A 17498-nucleotide genomic window follows, 5' to 3' on the forward strand; every position below is an offset into this window, starting at 1 on the left:
GGCCCTTTGAATCCGGCAGGACAGGGTTCTGCAGCATGGAGCTGGAATCAAACCCCTCTGCTTTCACAGAAACACAGATGGCTGAGACTGGCATGACCACACACTCCATAACTTGTGGTGCTGCAGGGTGATAGTGAAAGAATGAATTGCAAAGGAGAACTTTTATCTCCACTCTGTGGTGCTGATTTTGAGGACCCTTTGAGGATCTCATCAAAGGAGTGAAGAGGCCCAGCTGGGAGAGGTGGTGGGGCCACATCATTATCTAGCCATTGGCTTATGAGATCGACAGATAGATGCATATGTATACGGATGAAAGAGCAGAAGACTGGCATCAGTTGGTTACAGACAATTTAGGTGAGCTCTTTACTGCAGGTAGGCCTCCAGTAGCAGTTTCTGGGGGAACGATATGAAATGCTGGCACAGAGATATTCTAAAATCTATGTCAAACAAGAATTTGCAGGTCTCAATAGCCAAAGGCAAGATGTTTCTTCCAGACTGGGGTTCTCCAGGGCATCTGAAGGCTCTCGATGCTGCATCCTGCACTGTTATTAATTCAGTTAAGTTGGTCTTATGCTGGCCTAATATAAATCATAGACTAAAAGGTGTTACGTTGCAGTATAGATGGTGCCTGTGTTGACAAATCCTTCTAAGGGAGATGGCTGCATGCCCATGGTAAAATAAGCAAACAATCAGGAAACACACATGGGGCACTTCTGTCCCACTCTTGCAGATCTCCAGTCATTAGGAGTAACTGCTTGTCTCATCTGCGCTCCGAATCACGCAAAAGCCATCTAAAATCACAAGAAAATCTAAATACATCAGCATCAGAGAACTGGCTGCGGGTGTTCATTCCTGCAAGGATGAGACCACTTTAACACTTGTCAGGGTCTTAGCACACAGCTGAGGAAATAGCCCAGGACAACTCTGCATTCCTAAGAGAATAAAACCAGAAGACATACAGAGGCACCCAGCAGGCAGTAGGAACAGGAGCAATGGCAGCATTACTTAACTATGTGCAATTTGCTCTCACTATCTTGATTTAAATTACACTGCCAGAAGAGACTGACAGTGTCTGGAATCAAATTGCTTAGAAAAGTGCCTCTTCAGAGGGAGAGAAAAAAATATGCCCAAATAACTTGAGTGCAAATGGTCTTGCAAGATGCCTATTGTGATCCGGGACAGCAGGATCTGGGGCTCATAGTCATTAGAATAATGCTCAGGTAATTATGCTGAGCCAAATCCCTAATGCCCCGTGGTGAAATGGAGGGGTCGCACCACTGGCTCTTCTACAGTGCACACATCAATCTGGGCCTCAAGATTTAGAGGAGGCACCATCAAACAAGAGACTCTGATCTGTTCCTGCTTCCTTCACTGCTCCACATCAGCATGGGCTCTGAGGACCATCTTCAGGATGATGGTTTCTGCAGCTGCATGAAACCTTTTGTGTCCAGAACCAGCAGGATCTTGAGCAAGAGATAAAATAGCCATATAAGCTGGGAAAAAGGATAGTCATGACACTGACAGGACCCCTGCAGCCCACATGCACCTTGGCCACCTCTTGTTTTCAATGCATTTCCTAACTTACAGGTGTACTTAGAGTAGGACTATTACTATTACTCACGCAAAGCAGCTATGATTTAGGGTTTAATAGCCCTCAGCTCTTGAATAAACTGCTTAGTGAATTCTGGCTTTAATACAGCATGGTCCTAAGAGCTTTGTGCACTGATAAACAGGCTACACACGGAGGGGAAACCCAGCCAAAATCCATCTGGGAGCTGCAGCTGAGGAGGGACACGCAGTGACATGGTTAATGCTGAAGTGTGTAAGCACTAAGGGGAGCTAGATCGTAATGGGAGCTGGAGGAGCAATAAGCTCTCCAGAAAGAATGAAACTAAGATTGCTGTTCAGGCTGAGTACCAAGGTAAAAGTGATGGGCTCCCATGGGATAGGCTGGAAATCTCAGTAAAAGGAACATTGAAAGCAGGTGTTCAAGGGAGTCATCTTGCAGAGCAGGGAAGAGTGTTTTATCAAGTGTCCTCCATCAACTCAATCCCAGCTCTCCTTCTCTCCATCAAGACAAGGGTGATACACCCCAACTCAACAAGCTACATTAACATCCCCACATCCCAGTAAGCTCTGTTTCAGGAAACTTAAGTAATGTGGGTCAGAGCTCAACGTGCCATCAATGAGGAGCGAGGAGAGGCTGCAGCTTCCATATATATCTATTCCATAGGCATGCTTCAGTATGAATTTCTCCCTCCCACTCTGATCTGATGTACATGACACCTTCTGTAGAGAAAAGGGCTGAAAGAGCCCCCATAAACCTATGGGCACCAATAATGCAATACATATTTAACTTGTCTCCTTTTAATTAAAGGCAGTTATAAAAAGAATCAATTTTATGGATTGCAGAGGACTAGAAAAATGTCATTAGACTTGAGGGAGGGTGGATAGGTCACTGCATTGTTAATGGACTATTACAGTCTTTCACCTCCAGGTTACTAGTTGAGCTGCAATCTGAATGTGCAGATATTCCAGCTGAGCACCAGTGCCAAGCAATAATTTAATAAGGATCCTTCTGTTTCTTACAACAAATGTCCTTTGAATACACTTGCTGTCCCCTCTGCTCTGATTTCCCAAGCTCACCTCGTGAATGAAATGTATTAATGGCACAGCCTTCTGCAGCAGGCAGTGCAGAAAGCCAGGATGGGGCTGGAAGCTAACACCAAAAATAGAGCTACCTGCCTCTGAGTCACTGGAATATGCCATTATTTCAGGAGGATATTCCCATTCTGCTCTCTGGATCAAGGTCTTCCTGAGCCTGGCCAAGACAGACTGGCAGTGCACCACTGGGGAGCAAGAACCCCACAACTTAGGTGCACCCAAAGGGAAGCGAAGGACCTCAGGAATTTCAGCCTGACATATTCCACCAACATCAAATTTGCTCCTCTAAAGGCTTAGAAAAATGTATCAGTAACTTGTGGTGAACCATTTGAATTAACAGAGATTTAAATGCAGTTATTCCCATACGCCTCTCTAATCCCCAGTGAAATCATCCTCCCTGATCTCTGCATGAAGTAGTAAAACCCAAGTCTGCAGACAAGGTTCAGTGGTTCTGAAGCTAGCAGCCTCTGAACTCCCGGAGGGAAGAGAGGGATTTAATGTGCATGAGAGACAGTTCCCTGTTTGTCCTGAGATGTATGCAAAAGGAATTGTAGAGGACCATCTCAGTGGGACTAAAGGGCAGGTAATGAAACACACCATCCCATATCCTCACCGGCGTGTCTTTGAAGGTTCTGAATGAGAAGTGTTGCAACAGGACGACCACAGCCACTTTCACGATGAGGAGAGCAAACCTCATGCCTATGCAGTTCCTAGGGCCAGCCCCAAAGGGCAGGAAGGTGTAGGGGTCAATAGACTCTGTTCTCTTTACTGAACCTGATTACAACAACAAAAAGAGAAGTTAGAGCTGTGGTTGTGCAAGGTTTCAATTCTGAAGTCGTGAGGGGTCTGGGAAGGCAAAAGCTTTTTGTGTTTCTGTGCATATTGGAAGAATCAAGCTAAATCCCTTAGTTCTGTCTCAGTGGACACCTTATGCCTCCGCTTTTATCCTGCTGCTCGGAGGTGGTTGTGCATCTCCAGGTGCATCAGGTGAACAGGGAATATGTGGAATATGCTAATGGGTTTTGGAACTACTCTTTTCTCAGAACTCCCTCTCAGCTCTAAAAACTGAACCCAGATTTCAAGCCCTAAACCTCACAGGTCTACAGCTTCACGTCTTCCCTTTAGATCAAAGCACTGTGTGAACACAAAGACGTTCTCCCCCTGTGTGACTAAAGGCAGGATTGCTTTTGAGACATGCCAGCCGGTCCTTTCCTCATCATGAAAACCAGGGAAGAACAATCAGCTTCACAGGGAAATTTGCCACTGAGCATTTTCAGTCATACTTCTTAGTGATCAGTTATTTTTCATGTCAGAAAGCTTTTCATTCCCAGTGCACGAGGTCCAGGTACAAACCTCAGCCACGCTAAACCAGCCCTGAAGTATCTCGCTACTGAGACACCAGCACATCCCTCTGATGAACTCCTAGCAAGACAAGAGCTCCTGCCCAGATACCCATGCCCAGTAACATGCCCAAAGCCAGAGTACTCCCATTTGGGTGGTTCCCTCTGCATTCAACACAAGGTGACCATAGGGTCCATAGGTGATTTCAGCAGCATCCATCTCCCTCCCCACCTTCTGCCTGATACTGCTATGTTTTATACCAGAGATCACCACATCCCCACACTGGGGTTAGCTTCCAGGGGTATTTCAGCTCCTGGTGCAAGGGTACAGATGTGGTCCTGTGCTCTGTGGACCAGCCCTCAGCATCTCTGTGGCCACCAGGTCTGCCTTGGGCTATTGCTTCATTTCATAGGGTCTGTCAGAGGATTGTTTCATGACTTGAGCTGAAAGATTAAGTTTTATTTCCCTGCCTGTCTTTGCCCTTCCACTGCTGATTTGCGTGGCATCCTGCCAGTCACCCAATGGCTCTTGTTATAATATCTGGCCATAAACCCCTCAGTGTTACAGCTGCTGGGAGCTGCTCTCACTGTTGCTGCCTTCAATGCAGTTAATTAAATTCCATGCACAGTTTATGGATGTAGATCATAAAACTCCCCTCATGCTAATGCTGGGACTAGATGTCAGACAATGATAAATGCCTAATTTAAATGTTATAATCACGCATTCCCCACTTTCGTTGCCATTTCCACTCCCAGGGCTAAGGTTGAGCATGCAGAATTCCCCCTGCCTGGCCCTCACCTCTCAGGCCTGAACTCCTCCTGCTCCAGCCAGTATGCCAGGTCACGATGCAGCACGTAGGCTGGGATCATGACCACCATGTGCTTTGGAATAGTCACACTGTTGAGCCCCATGGTGGGAAGAGCCAGAGGGATTCATTCACCACCATATCGAGGTACTCTATCTGTGTGATGGCATTGTATGTGGGAGCAGCCCGGGGAGAGGAATCAGGATGGTTAGGGACATGGGACTTCAGCAGCCACCCCAACAACCCTGTGCTGCTTCCCCTCCACACACTAGAGTACAGAGGAGATGAAACCTCAGAGGCAGCATCTCCTCCATTCTGTCTTGTTTCCAACCTGCCTTTTGGTACAACCCCAGCATCTCCTCACCTTCCTTTACCCTGTTGGGCAGGTATGCATCGATCTCATCCCGGAGTTGCTGCTGCACATCAGGGTGGGTGGCCAGGTTGTATGATAAATAGCTGAGCGTGGAGCTGGTGGTCTCATAGCCAGCAAAGACAAAGACACGAGCCTGGGCCAGAATCTCCTCATCACTTAATGCTGAAAAGATGCATAAAAGCACATGCAAGAAGCTGAAAACCACAATTTTGGGCACTCAGGATCCCACTTGTCAATCTAAGCAGTGCCATTCATATACTTAACAATTGGTAAAGGAAACACAGAATAATCATAGAATAGTTAGGGTTGGAAAGGACCTTAAGATCATCCAGTTCCAACCCCCCTGCCATGGGCAGGGACACCTTACACTAAACCATGGCACCCAAGGCTTCATCCAACCTTGATCTCTTGTACAGCCAGAAAACTCCTGTTGAGATCAGCAGTGTTACATTGCTCTCCTTAAGAGCAGAATCAAGGTATGTGCAGCCCAAAAAGTCTCTGTAAGTCTCTGCTATCTTCTGGGACTTATTCCAAGGAAAGGTAGAGATGCAGAGATGTCCAGCAGCTGCTCTAAACCAGGAGGTGAGTTTAGTGCTGCTGAGATATTAGTAGCCCTGAGCATATTGTGGCAGTGCTAGCAAGAACCAATGCAGGATTTAACACTGGTCCTGCAGTAGTGTCCAAGCGCTGCCAGGATGCAGCCTGTAGTGCAGGACATCATACAAATACCCTGCCCTGGCACCTCAAAGTTTACAAACAGCCTGTTTTGATTGAGATTGATGGGCTGGGACTATGCCTTGGCTGAGCCATTACTCTCAAAATCTAACAGCTTACCTAGGGTGAGGGACAGGGAAGAGCTCAGAGACAAAGGTACACACAGTGTATGTGCTTTGTGTGCATCGTGAAATACAGCCAAGGAAGCTGGCCTTGGGAAGACAAAATAAAATATGGGAGTAAGCAGATACTCACCCTGTTTGCTCTTTGTTGTACAAACAGACCTCAGGATTTATCACAGGAAATGGGCTATAATAAAATATAGTTGATATGATAAACATCATTGTGGTCCCATTACTGAGACTTTGAATCTCCTGTAGAATTAATGACTAAAATCCTCTCCTACTTCCTTCCTTTACACACACAAGGAACTAACACACTTTCTGCTGAGAGGAGGACATATCTCAATGTTTTCATTAGTAGGAGTTGGTCTCAGTGGACTTGGAGCTGTCATGTGAGCTCTGTGAGTCAACCATCAGCTGCAGGAAATCAATCTGGTCCTGGGGACAAACAGAGGCAGTGAGAGAAGCTGTGGTGGGGAGGAGACAAATCTTGCCCAGCACAACCTCCTTGCTGAGACCTCTTCCATTCACAGCCCCAGGGGCAGGCTCATGGTTTCAGTGCATGTTGAGGTTCAGACTGGAGACTCTCTATGGACACAGACACCTTCCCCATGTGGAAGCCCAGGGGATAACACCAGGTCCCTCCTGAACTCAGAAGGACAGCACAGTGAAGAGGAGAAGCCACTGGGGCTGGACTCACTGTTCTGCTGCAGTTTTCCCATTCCTTCTTCATTTTCAGGAAGATGCCCTTGAAGAAGTCCATGACCCTTGAGGGTAACAGAGTCACATTCATCTTTTCCAGCACTGGGGCAATGAAGGGGAATAACACTTAAACCAGATAAAAGAACAATGTGTTTTAGCCAAAGGGGCCCAAGAAACTCAAAAGTGACACAAAACATAGAAAGGAGAGGGGTAAATCTGGACCCTGTCCCCCCCAAATTCTTTTGTTGTCTTCAGCTCTCCACCGTGTCTCTGCAAACAGGGTCTCTGCTTGTAGAAGGATGCTGCTAAGACTCACATAGGCTATACTAACCTTGACTATGCTAGGGTAAATATAATCCTGCAAAGTGCTGAGCATCTTTCATACAGTAAGAGAGGACTCAAGGCTACTAAGGGAGCTACCAGGCAATGCAGGTGGTGACCAGCTCTGACATCAGTTCAGGGCTGTATTAGATGAGGTGTGCCATACCTTAGAATACGAGCACAGGATTTACACTGAATCTGAGAAACTTCTTCATGTTGGTGACAAAAGGGTCACTGGGGTTGCTCATGGAGTCAATATTCACACTGAAAGAAGTGCTGACTACCACATCCATGCTGTAGGCTTCAAAAATGCTACGTAGAGAAGAAGAAAGAGTGAATGGGATTTACCCAACCAGACTAAGGGATAAGAGCCCATCTAGGAACAATCCTTGAGAGAGGTAACGTCTTAATCGAGGACTCAGTGCAGAGTCCTAACGCAGCAGGTCCTGCCCTGATTTGGCAGTAACCTGTTTCCCCACTTGCATTCACCCCCCAATTTTTCCAGCATCAAAACCCTAGGCTGCAGTTGGAAAGCATTGCCCAGGGTAACAAAGACCATGGTGTGATTTCGATCTGTCAGAGGGACTGCAAAAATTGCATTCAGAAGGGTGTCATGTAAGGGTCCTGAAGCACTGGAATGGGTTGCCCAGGGAAGTTGTGAATGCTCCATCCCTGGCAGTGTTCGACAGAGCCTTTGGTGCCATGGTTTAGTGTGAGGTGTCCCTGCCCATGGCAGGGGGGTTGGAACTGAATGATCTTAAGGTGCTTTCCAACCCTAACTATTCTATGATTCTATGACATCCAAAACTACCACACCTTGCAGAGCTCCTGGAATGAGGGCTGCTCCTTCCTCAGAATGCATCCCCAGTGAAATGTAATGGGGAACAGAGCACAGCTACCCCAATTGAGCAGAGCAGAGCACAGCAAGGCCCCTGCTGAGGAACTCACCATGCCCATGACCCTGACAGAGTTTATCTATCTTCATAGCTGACAAGGGGTCTACAATGCAGCATGGAAAAGGCTCTCCAAAACGGCCCCTTCCCCACCCCAACTCTTTCCTGCCAGCCCCACACAGTTACTCACTCCTTTAAGGTCATGATCTCATTGTTGGCCACTTTCTTCTCAATGTTTTTCACTAGTTTTTCACCTTAGTGATTAATGATAGGGAACATCTGAAATGCAAACCAAAGCAGAAGGCACTGCTGACTCTTTTACCTCCATCTAAGAATGCTGGGCAGTTCCCCCATTTGAAGGGAAGGTCTGTACCCAGAAATGGCCCAGTCCTCCTCTGGCTGTTGCAAAGTACCAGTGGCCTCTACTTTACCTCCTTCAGCTTTCCACTGGTGAGGGCTGGAGACAGCACAGTACGAATCCTTTTCCACTTCTCATCTTCAGCCATGCTGATGGCTGACCCCAGGATCCCATTCAAACCAAAGTTCTGCACAGGAAGAATGTTACAGCAAAAGGGACATGATTATAAAAGGAGATGGGTGAAGGTTTCCAGCCCCTTCTACACCATAGAAACGTAAACTAAAAGAGACCCACCAAGAGTTATGACTTGGCCCCTGAAGTCACATCAGCTCTACCTCAACCAGCAAACAGAAACAGAAGTATAAGAGTCATAAGTGACATAAGCTTTAGGGTACACCCAGGCTGATGTCCCACTGTCCCAACCAGAGTGGCCTCTACACCTTCCAAGCAGGGTTTTATTGTTGATACCACCAACAGAGAGCAACTACTTGCTTAAGGGCTCAAAGAACACTTCCTTTCTTGCTGCAAGCACTCTGTGCTAGAGAGCAAAGCATGGGGATAATACTTATCCAGCAATTGGTGAAAACGGTGTAGCACTCTTTCACCAGGATATTTTTGATGAGGATGGGGTCCAAACCAGCCAGCACAGGCTGCCTGCCATCAAAACTCCTAAGCCAAGAGAAACACACAGTCAGACCATTGCTCATGGTCAGTTAAAGCATAAGCAGCCTGTTTGTGGCCAGCACCATGGCCATCTACTGCTGCAGCCCAAAGCGTTTGGGCCAGCTGAGTCCTCTCTGACAAAACAGCCAAAGGGATGATGCTGAAACTGGTTATTATGTAGTAAAAGAGGAGAAAGGGAAAGAAAATGCCAAACCCAGGCAGCATGAGCACTTCTAGCAATCGTCTGACTTGCCAAAGCAGTGTGGGTTTAGATAAAAGGCAGCTTTTGCCGTAACACTGATTCCCTGCACTTGGGCTGTGCGAGCTCTGTTTCCACAACTGGAGTCAATAAACCCACACCAAAGAGTCTACGTGCAGGGTAAAGAGATTTCCCTGCCTGGCCTAGGAGGCAACGAGAGGGGAAAAGCTCATCTGTCTCCTCCATTTTCCAAACAACAGTTAGGAAAACTTAAAAGCCATGGTGTGGGCTAAAGAGCAGGGAGCTTTGGTTGACAGCTATGGGGAGCTGCTGTCTTCAAGAGGCTTAAGAACATTTAAACTTTCCAAAGAATACACTGGATGTCATGAAGCCTCCTAGGGTCTCTTTTTGCACAACAGTTTTGCTTTGGTTTGAGAGGTTCTTAATAGAAACAGGGTAAGAGGCTCCTGCACAAAACCAGCGCTGTGCAGGGAGGCAGGTTGAAAGGTAAGCTCATGGTAGTTACCTTACCTGGTTGAAAGGTAGCTCATGGTTGAAAGGTAGCTACAAGGCTGTGGGAGAAGCAGGGAGCAAGATGAAAACCACTGTGGCAGCCTGCAGCTTGCTTTCTGCTCAAGACAGCCAGAAAAGCAGCTTCAAAGGCGTGAGGCTCAATGTGACATCAACCAGTGGAGGGAGTATTCAAAGCTTATGGAAACAAATGATTCCCTGAACTGGTCACCATTATCCCAGCCCTGAACCCTACTGAAACCCCAGCAGGAGAGAAGCCTTGGAGAGATGGCTGGAGACTTTCCCTGTGGTGAACCTGCATTTCCATTCAGTGCAGGAATACAGTACTGAGGCATGGTGGCAATGTACCTCTTTCCATTCTATTTTGCGGCCATGGAGCACCCCAAGCAGGCAGTTTAGTTCTGCAAAAGGAAACTCACCCCCAGATTTTGCCATACTTTTCAAAGCACTTTCCGATCAAACTCCATGACTCCCTGCAAAAGAAGAACAGTTTGCCAGTGAGGAGTGACTAAAGCAGGGCACAACTGGCAGTGCCATGTGCATCCCACAACCCCAGTGTAAGCGGCAGAGGTTGGGGTACCTCTTAAGTATCATATAGACATAGGGGACATTTGTGCAGGAAGAAGAAAGAGATCATAGAGGAAGGAGAGAAAAAGCACTTTCAACTCCCACTAGCCATCCTGAGCTACAATTGCAATGAAAACAAGGTGCCATAGGGTACACAGTTTCAGTGTTAACAGCAGGCACAACTTTATACCATGGCGTCCTTTCACCTTCAGCTCTGTAAGTTAGTGCTGCTACTGCCTTGTTCTCATGAGAACTGCTTCTGCAGTTACAGACCTGGAGTGGTGATGGCTTTTTTGTTTTGCTTTGTTTCCATTCAGGTTTTAACTGATGTTACAGGTAAGGGTCAAACATATGGGACACAACATTCACCATGCATTACACCATTAGTAAGAGACCACCTGCATGCTGTAAACCCAGTAAACACAACCTCTTTCATTGAAGCTAATATATTTTGGTGTGCATTTACAGCCAGCTACCTGGGACCATCTACTACCTACTTACCTGGTAAGGTGTGGGAACTTTGTAATATTGGAGTTTTACTTAGAAACCTATTTGTCTGGCTTAGTCTCAGGCTGGCCCACCAGCAAGTGGCTCTAGTGGGCATTGCGGGGGTAATTCAGCCTCTCCATGAGGGTGACACAAAGCACATGCTGTTCTCAGGAATTAGCAGTTTTAAGCATCTCTCCAATGTTTTTCTTTCTTTGTTTCCAACAGAATTTCAGCTGCTGGGGAGCAGGTACAAATCCAGGGAGAAACTAATAGCTTATATGACAAAGTAGATGAAAAATACAGCACACCTTATTCAGGTCAACCTGAATTTGTGTGTTCACTGTGTGCCCAAATTGCTCCCTACCTGAAAGCATCATTTCCATCTCACTGTATCAAAGGCAGAGGAAAGAGATGTGGTAAAACAGCACCAGCTACAGATAAGCATCTAAGACAGCTTCAGAGCAGCAGCTGCTGGTACTCACATGCTGGTACTCCAGGAAAGTTCCCAAAAATGGAAGAGGTCATGGCCCAGGAACGTCCTGCTTCTTGAAGGTCTGGAAGGGCCATAGGCCATAGCTACCGAGCAAAGAGCACGTGAGATGCATTTATGCAATGAAAAGAGAATATTCTTCATCCTGAGCACAGTGAACAGCTTTAATAACAGGCTTCTGTTCCCCAGAGAAAGATGGAGTTCTGGAGCAGCTGAGGACATGTGGGGTACAAGATAAATGGGGGTACATTGTGATAGAAGACAAGGGCTGAGCAGAGCTGCAGCCCAGCTTAGGCAAACACAGTGTACCTGGGCACATCCAGGGGCCTCATTTGGTTCCCCAGATCAGACACCAGTGACTCAGGCAACTGAGGAGGGATCTCAGAGGGATTAAGTTCTCAAGCTGAGACCTGCCCTTGTGTTTGTCTTTGCAAAGCCCAACTGTGATGCTCAGGTGGTAGGGCCACAGCAGCCCAGCAGCCGAGGAGGGACATAAATTACAACAGCAAAATTAGCTTTTTGCCTGTATAGCTCACTACAGCTCCCCTGAGCAACATAAGCAAAAGGGCAATTTTGCCAACATAACTATTTAAACAAGGGCTTCTGCTGGCACAGGCACACAGGCAGACACAGACATCATCCACTGCCTTGCTCCCAGCTTGCAGAACCCAAGGACACCCTGTCCCCTTTGGTATCAGCCGGAGCTTGATGTGGTTAAGAACATGGAAGTCACTTCTCCTTTTGGATCTGATGAGAAAAGCAAACAGATCAGTAAGTTCTGCTTTAGTTCCCTGCCACCCAGCCCATCTTCCACCCAGCCCATCTTCCTCCTTCCCTTCCAGGTGGCAATGGGAAGGCACAGGGAGCCCTGGAGCCTCCTTTACCAGCCCTTGGCTCTGCCTTGAAGGTAGACTGAAAGGTAGACTGGAAGACTGAAGATGAGTTTTTGACACTTATCAAGTACTTGGGCACTTCATACAGAGGGTGATGACCCCTGTCCCTCCCCAGGTGCAGACACAGGGTTCTCCTCCTCCCCACTCACACTGGGGGATCAGTCTCTACTTACAGCACCAGGAGGCTCAGGAAAAGGATGAGGAGCAGCCAAGTGACAAGAGAAAAGTTTGGCATGAGGTCCATTGTGCATCTAAGCCTGCCCTGAAAGCATTCTTCTGCTGTCAAGCCTGGCCTTCAGCCATGGCCAAACTCACATGACAGAGAAGAAGGAGTTGTCTTGCTTGCTGGTTGCTCGAACTTTAACCCTTGTGCAGGTTCCTCCCTGGACTGGGATGTCAATAAGATGCCCAGCTCTGAATGTCTTGAGAAAATGCTGAAAGGAGAGATTTTACAACAGGAAATGTTAATAAAGCATGTCAACTCCTTAACTCCTTTCTCCTGCCTCAGACCCAACAGCTATGGGCTTCACAGGCGACTGCAAGGGATCCTCTGGCTGTTCCTACAGCAGCAGTGATGGTGAACCAGGCCTGCTCCTCCTTACCCTGTCCAGTCTTGCTTTTGCTGGCTTCATCCCTCTCATTGAGGGGTGTAACTGGAAGGGACAAAGAACTGCTGCTGTTCACCCTACCCAGCTCCCCGGGGTTTCTGGCTGTGCAGATGTACTTTCCCTTATGCCTCTCCTTCCCATCTCCATCCCCCCCCTCCTATTTAGGGCCCAGGAGCATAAGGGGCTGGAGGAGACAGACTGGCTGGGAAACACTTACCTAGGTTGAAAGGGGTCTCTTATCCTCAGGATCACAGACTTGGTGGGAAGAAGGATGAGGTCGACACAACCTGTGCTCTCTCCTGAGCTGATGGGAGTTCTGCCAGGCTCCCACTGCCTGGATTAGTGGTTTTGCTGACCAGGGCATGGGGCTCACCAGTAGGTCAGCCAGCACCAATGCTCCCCAGCCATGGTGCTTAGGGATGGGTTCTCATTTCCCTTTTCCCCCCAAATTTCTGTTTATTCTTGGTCATTGCACATGATGGTTTCTGTTGTTTCACTGTAGGCAGCTCAGTGTCCTCCCGCAGACACACACATGGGAGCAGCTGCTTTCTATCAGAGAATAGGATAAATCCCTTACATGTATGAGCAGACTACGCTGGTGGGCAGCTGTGGGGATGGGTTGGGACATGGTCTTCTTTGCCCTTATCACACCAGGAAGAGCCATGAGTCTCCTCCTCTGTGTAGCCCAGCATGGTTCCCTTCCCCATGTCCTCTGAGCCCACCAGCAGACCCTCATGGACAAGGGGAGATGACAGGCAGCCAAGGACCCCACATACACATCACAGTCCCATGCACCAGGCTTTGCTCTCCTGCCTTTGGCACACTCAGCCTTAAAGAAACATAAGCACACCATTGCCTGGATCCACAGATTTCAGCAAATCATAGTTGATAAATAGTCCACCTCCCACCTAAAATTGCTACCACTACTCAGAGCTGCAGGTGGGGTGATTCTGAACACTCACTGTCACATACTTTTATACAAATTGAATGTATTAAAGTGATGCTTTTACACTTCCACAGCCCTTTGGACCAAATGTTATGGTAGAGCATATACTTAGAGAGGCTATTTTTTTAAATGTGTGTATCACTCAAATGGCACCCAGGAGGGATAAAGCAGAAGGGAAGCCTCTCAGATAATGTTTCCTGGCAACATTTAAGGGGTTTTAGCATTGTGGGCAAGCAGGCCACACAAGAGTGCTGCAGGTGAGGCTGCGTTTTCTAAGACAAAGGGAGAAGATTGTCCAAGTTTGAGCTACACAGCTCTTGTCTGCCCAATGCACGAAAAACGTCTCATAGTACTGAAAGGGGGAGTGATGAATGCTCCCCACTGCCCTTGTGCAGCAGATGTGCTAAAACAAGTGCAAAATCACAGCAGCAGCAGTCTGGGTTGGTACCAATGCTTCTCCTAATTTCACCTGTTTCACAAAACTGTTGCTTTCCAACCCCCCTCCCATTTCAGATAATAACCTTAATAGGAATTGTCTCAGAAAAAGCTGTTAAACCCCATTGGTAAGTCACATAAATGGCCTCTTCAATGCGCTGGGCACAGAGATGCTTTATAACCCCCCTGATGCTTCCAGGGTTAATGATCTGTATTTGTGGAGGGTCCAGAGTGGTCAAAAGGAACCTCCTCCTCCAGGCCATGACTAGACATGGCTTCAGACCCTTTGACATCTCCCTTCCTACTGACACCAACATGGTGCCATTGCTTTCTGCATTAGTAAGAAAAGCCAAGGACTCTAAAGAGGTTTGTGGGAGCCCTGGCAATATTCACAGTGCATAAAAAGACTATTCTCATACCATGGAGACAGGAATGACTTAATGTGACCCCTGCTTCTCCCCATGGCAAGGTCTCCTCCTATAGTCCTGGACACTGCCATGGCCCCACATGCCTCCCATGTTCGTCCACTGGCCATCACACAGTTCATTGCACTGTGGTGACTCTTGGCATATTTGCTCCTGACATATCACCCTGACAGCAATCTGGGTTCAATATTAACTCACACGATATCGACCAGTCCTTATCGCAGCAGAGGCAGGGAGCTTGGCTTTCATGTGCTGGATACTTTCCCTGTGTTTGTGTTCCTGTCATCAGCACCCTTTTGCTGTGGTCCGCACCCTGCACTCCTCTGCACCAAGAGGGGATGTGTGGCCAAGCAAGGTAGATGTGTGGGGATTCAAAAGCTGATGGTCACCATGGTTTACACAAACAGAAGGGGAGCTGAGCTGTGGTATCTAGCTATAGTCACTGGTAGGGTCATAACTGTAAAACAGGGACATCTTAGAGCAACTGGGGATACAAGAGCTGAATTGGTGGGGAATAGAAGATGATGTTAAACCTCATACAGGACTTCAAAGAAACAGGACTGACAAATGAAACCCCTTTCTGCTTGTAAAAACTCCCAGAGAGACAGAGGTACAGAAACTTAAACTAGAAAGTTCTCCACAGAGGAGAGGTGATTTTACCACTGCTTGGTAGGATGGAGTGAATGAGGTCAAGGGGGAGAAGTCTTGCATGGACCACTAAGTAGAAGATTGCTCCCAAGAGAAACATGCTCTGCTGCATCTCAGGCTTCTTCTTTAGCTGCTGTATTGTAGACTCCAAGATTTTCCTTTCCTCCACGTGCTGTGGAGAAGCTCATGTTGTAACATACGATAACCTCCTAACAGATACAGCAAAATGTCAGCCTTGCTAAAATCAGGCTTTTATTCACCGATTGTCCCATCTTTAACAATTCTCTTCTCATGTTCCTCTTGTCCCACAAATGGGATAATGAGCTGTTTATTTCTGGCTCTGCCTTACGAACCTTGCTCTCAATGAGCCTCTTGAAAGGACTAAATGGGAATGCACCAGATGTACAACTTCCTTGAAGAGCTCCAGCAGCCGGGGGATGACGGGGGCTGGCACTGCTTTCTGCCTGCCCTCTTGCTGAGTCTGAAACCACACAGTGCTTCATGCCTGGCTATTTCTGAGACCTCTGCAGAGCAAAACCACCACGTTGCTCCTTTCATCCAGCAAAGCTGCTGAATGCTCCTGAAGCGTCAACAGCTGAAACCCATCTCCCTTTCACTCCTCTATAATTTCCAAGAAAGGATGGAAAATGACAAGCCACAATCAGTGTTACAGTATAAAACCAATCACATAAACACAGAGGGGGCAGTGCTGTGTGCATCCCCCACGCACTCGGACACCAGCTCCTCCAAGGACAGCCTCTCCTTTGCCTGCCAGAGAAGAACTTCTCTGTCTTTTCAGGCCTCCCAGCTGGTAGCTCGGGCTCACTTGTAAAGCAGCCAGTGCTTTACAGAAAGCGAAGTGGCACTGACACATTTGCAGTGACCTCAATTTCTGCTGAGCCACTTCCAGATCAGAAGTCAAGCCAGAATAAAACAAAAGTCACGATGCAGCCCTGAAGACATCAGCTTTAAACACACGACATACAGCCCTTTCTACCATAATCCACTTACCTCCAAGCCCACCCTATCTCACAGGGACATATGTTAAAGCCAGCCCAGTGGGTCTAATCCATTTTAGAGCCAGGATCTCTGCTCAGCCAGACTCAGCACTCAGAGCAGCTTCACTGCTCAAAGGCAGAGTTTGGTCTATCTCTTCTCTAGTCCCTGGGCTCTGGTTGATTTTTCCAGGCACATCCTGTGCGTGGACTAAGGGCAGGGATGAATTTGTTTTGCTTGTGATTCCTTCAGCTTTGTGGACAACCCATCAGCAGGTGCTGGATGCAAACCATGCTGAGTATGTTCAGGCACAGTCCATCCCAAGAATCCAAGCAAGTATGGCTGGAAGCTTCTCACTCATCCTCACCAGGCAGAGTTTTCAATCCACCTCCTGCTGATTTTTCTCACTCAATCCACCAGGAGGATTTTTCTATAGGAACTAAAGCCAGATGTGCAGCTGATGGGATTAACTTTTACTAGCTTCATGAAAAGCTTCATTGAAAATGAGCATCTTTTTCTCACCTCTTTAATTTCTTCTGTGGTCCAGAGGCAGCTATGGATCAATAAAAGTGTTTTCATCGATCACTCTGGATGGTTTTTGCTGGATGGAAGATCGAAATGCTGAATCCTGCTTCTGCCAGACCTTTCTATAGTGGGGAGTTAAACATTTCTAATTTCCACCAGGTTACATGAGGTTTAATCCCAGAGGATACAGTCTCACAGCAGATTAAGTCATAATCTTATAAATCAATCCAGAAATTTACCCTGCTTCATCCCAAATTCTCCATAGTTCAGCTTCTCCAATAGCTCCAACTGCTCTGCTCCTCCCCTGCCCATCACCTCTGGGGTGCTTATACCCAACAAATGTACTTGTACCTATATAAAAAACAATACAAAATTATATATAAAAAAGTTTGTGCTTACAAGTTGGGTCTTATACTGTTGGAATTAAGACTCAAATTAGGTCAGTCATGTTCCCCTGGTAGGGAAAGAACGATAGTGCTGGAAAACAGACAATTTAGAGGGACCCAAAAATAACTCATCCTGCTGCTCTGTAAGAAAGATGTTTTTCCTTCGCCCTGCACTGAGGAGATTTGCAATTGAGGCCACTTGGGCACAACAGTCACACAAAACGTGGCTTGGTCCCACAGGTAAAGCTGGCCTGTGCCTCAATTTCCTCCTACCAAAGGAGGGATATTAATCCTTCCCAATTCAATAGGGCTGCGGTGAGGTTACCTGAGTTTGTAAGGCATTTTATCACTGTTGGCAGGAGGCCCCAGGCTGTATTACACATGTTGTTTTCCAGACTTGCTTT

At 47.2% G+C, this 17498-nt stretch overlaps 1 pseudogene; it reads right to left on the minus strand.

Moving 5' to 3' along the window:
- Positions 1 to 1368: 1368 nt before the first annotated feature.
- LOC101878783 (cytochrome P450 3A24-like) lies at positions 1369 to 12369 on the minus strand (annotated as a pseudogene).
- Positions 12370 to 17498: the final 5129 nt, after the last annotated feature.

This window comes from Melopsittacus undulatus, chromosome 8 (assembly GCF_012275295.1).
Source record: "Melopsittacus undulatus isolate bMelUnd1 chromosome 8, bMelUnd1.mat.Z, whole genome shotgun sequence".
Lineage (NCBI taxonomy): Eukaryota > Metazoa > Chordata > Aves > Psittaciformes > Psittaculidae > Melopsittacus > Melopsittacus undulatus.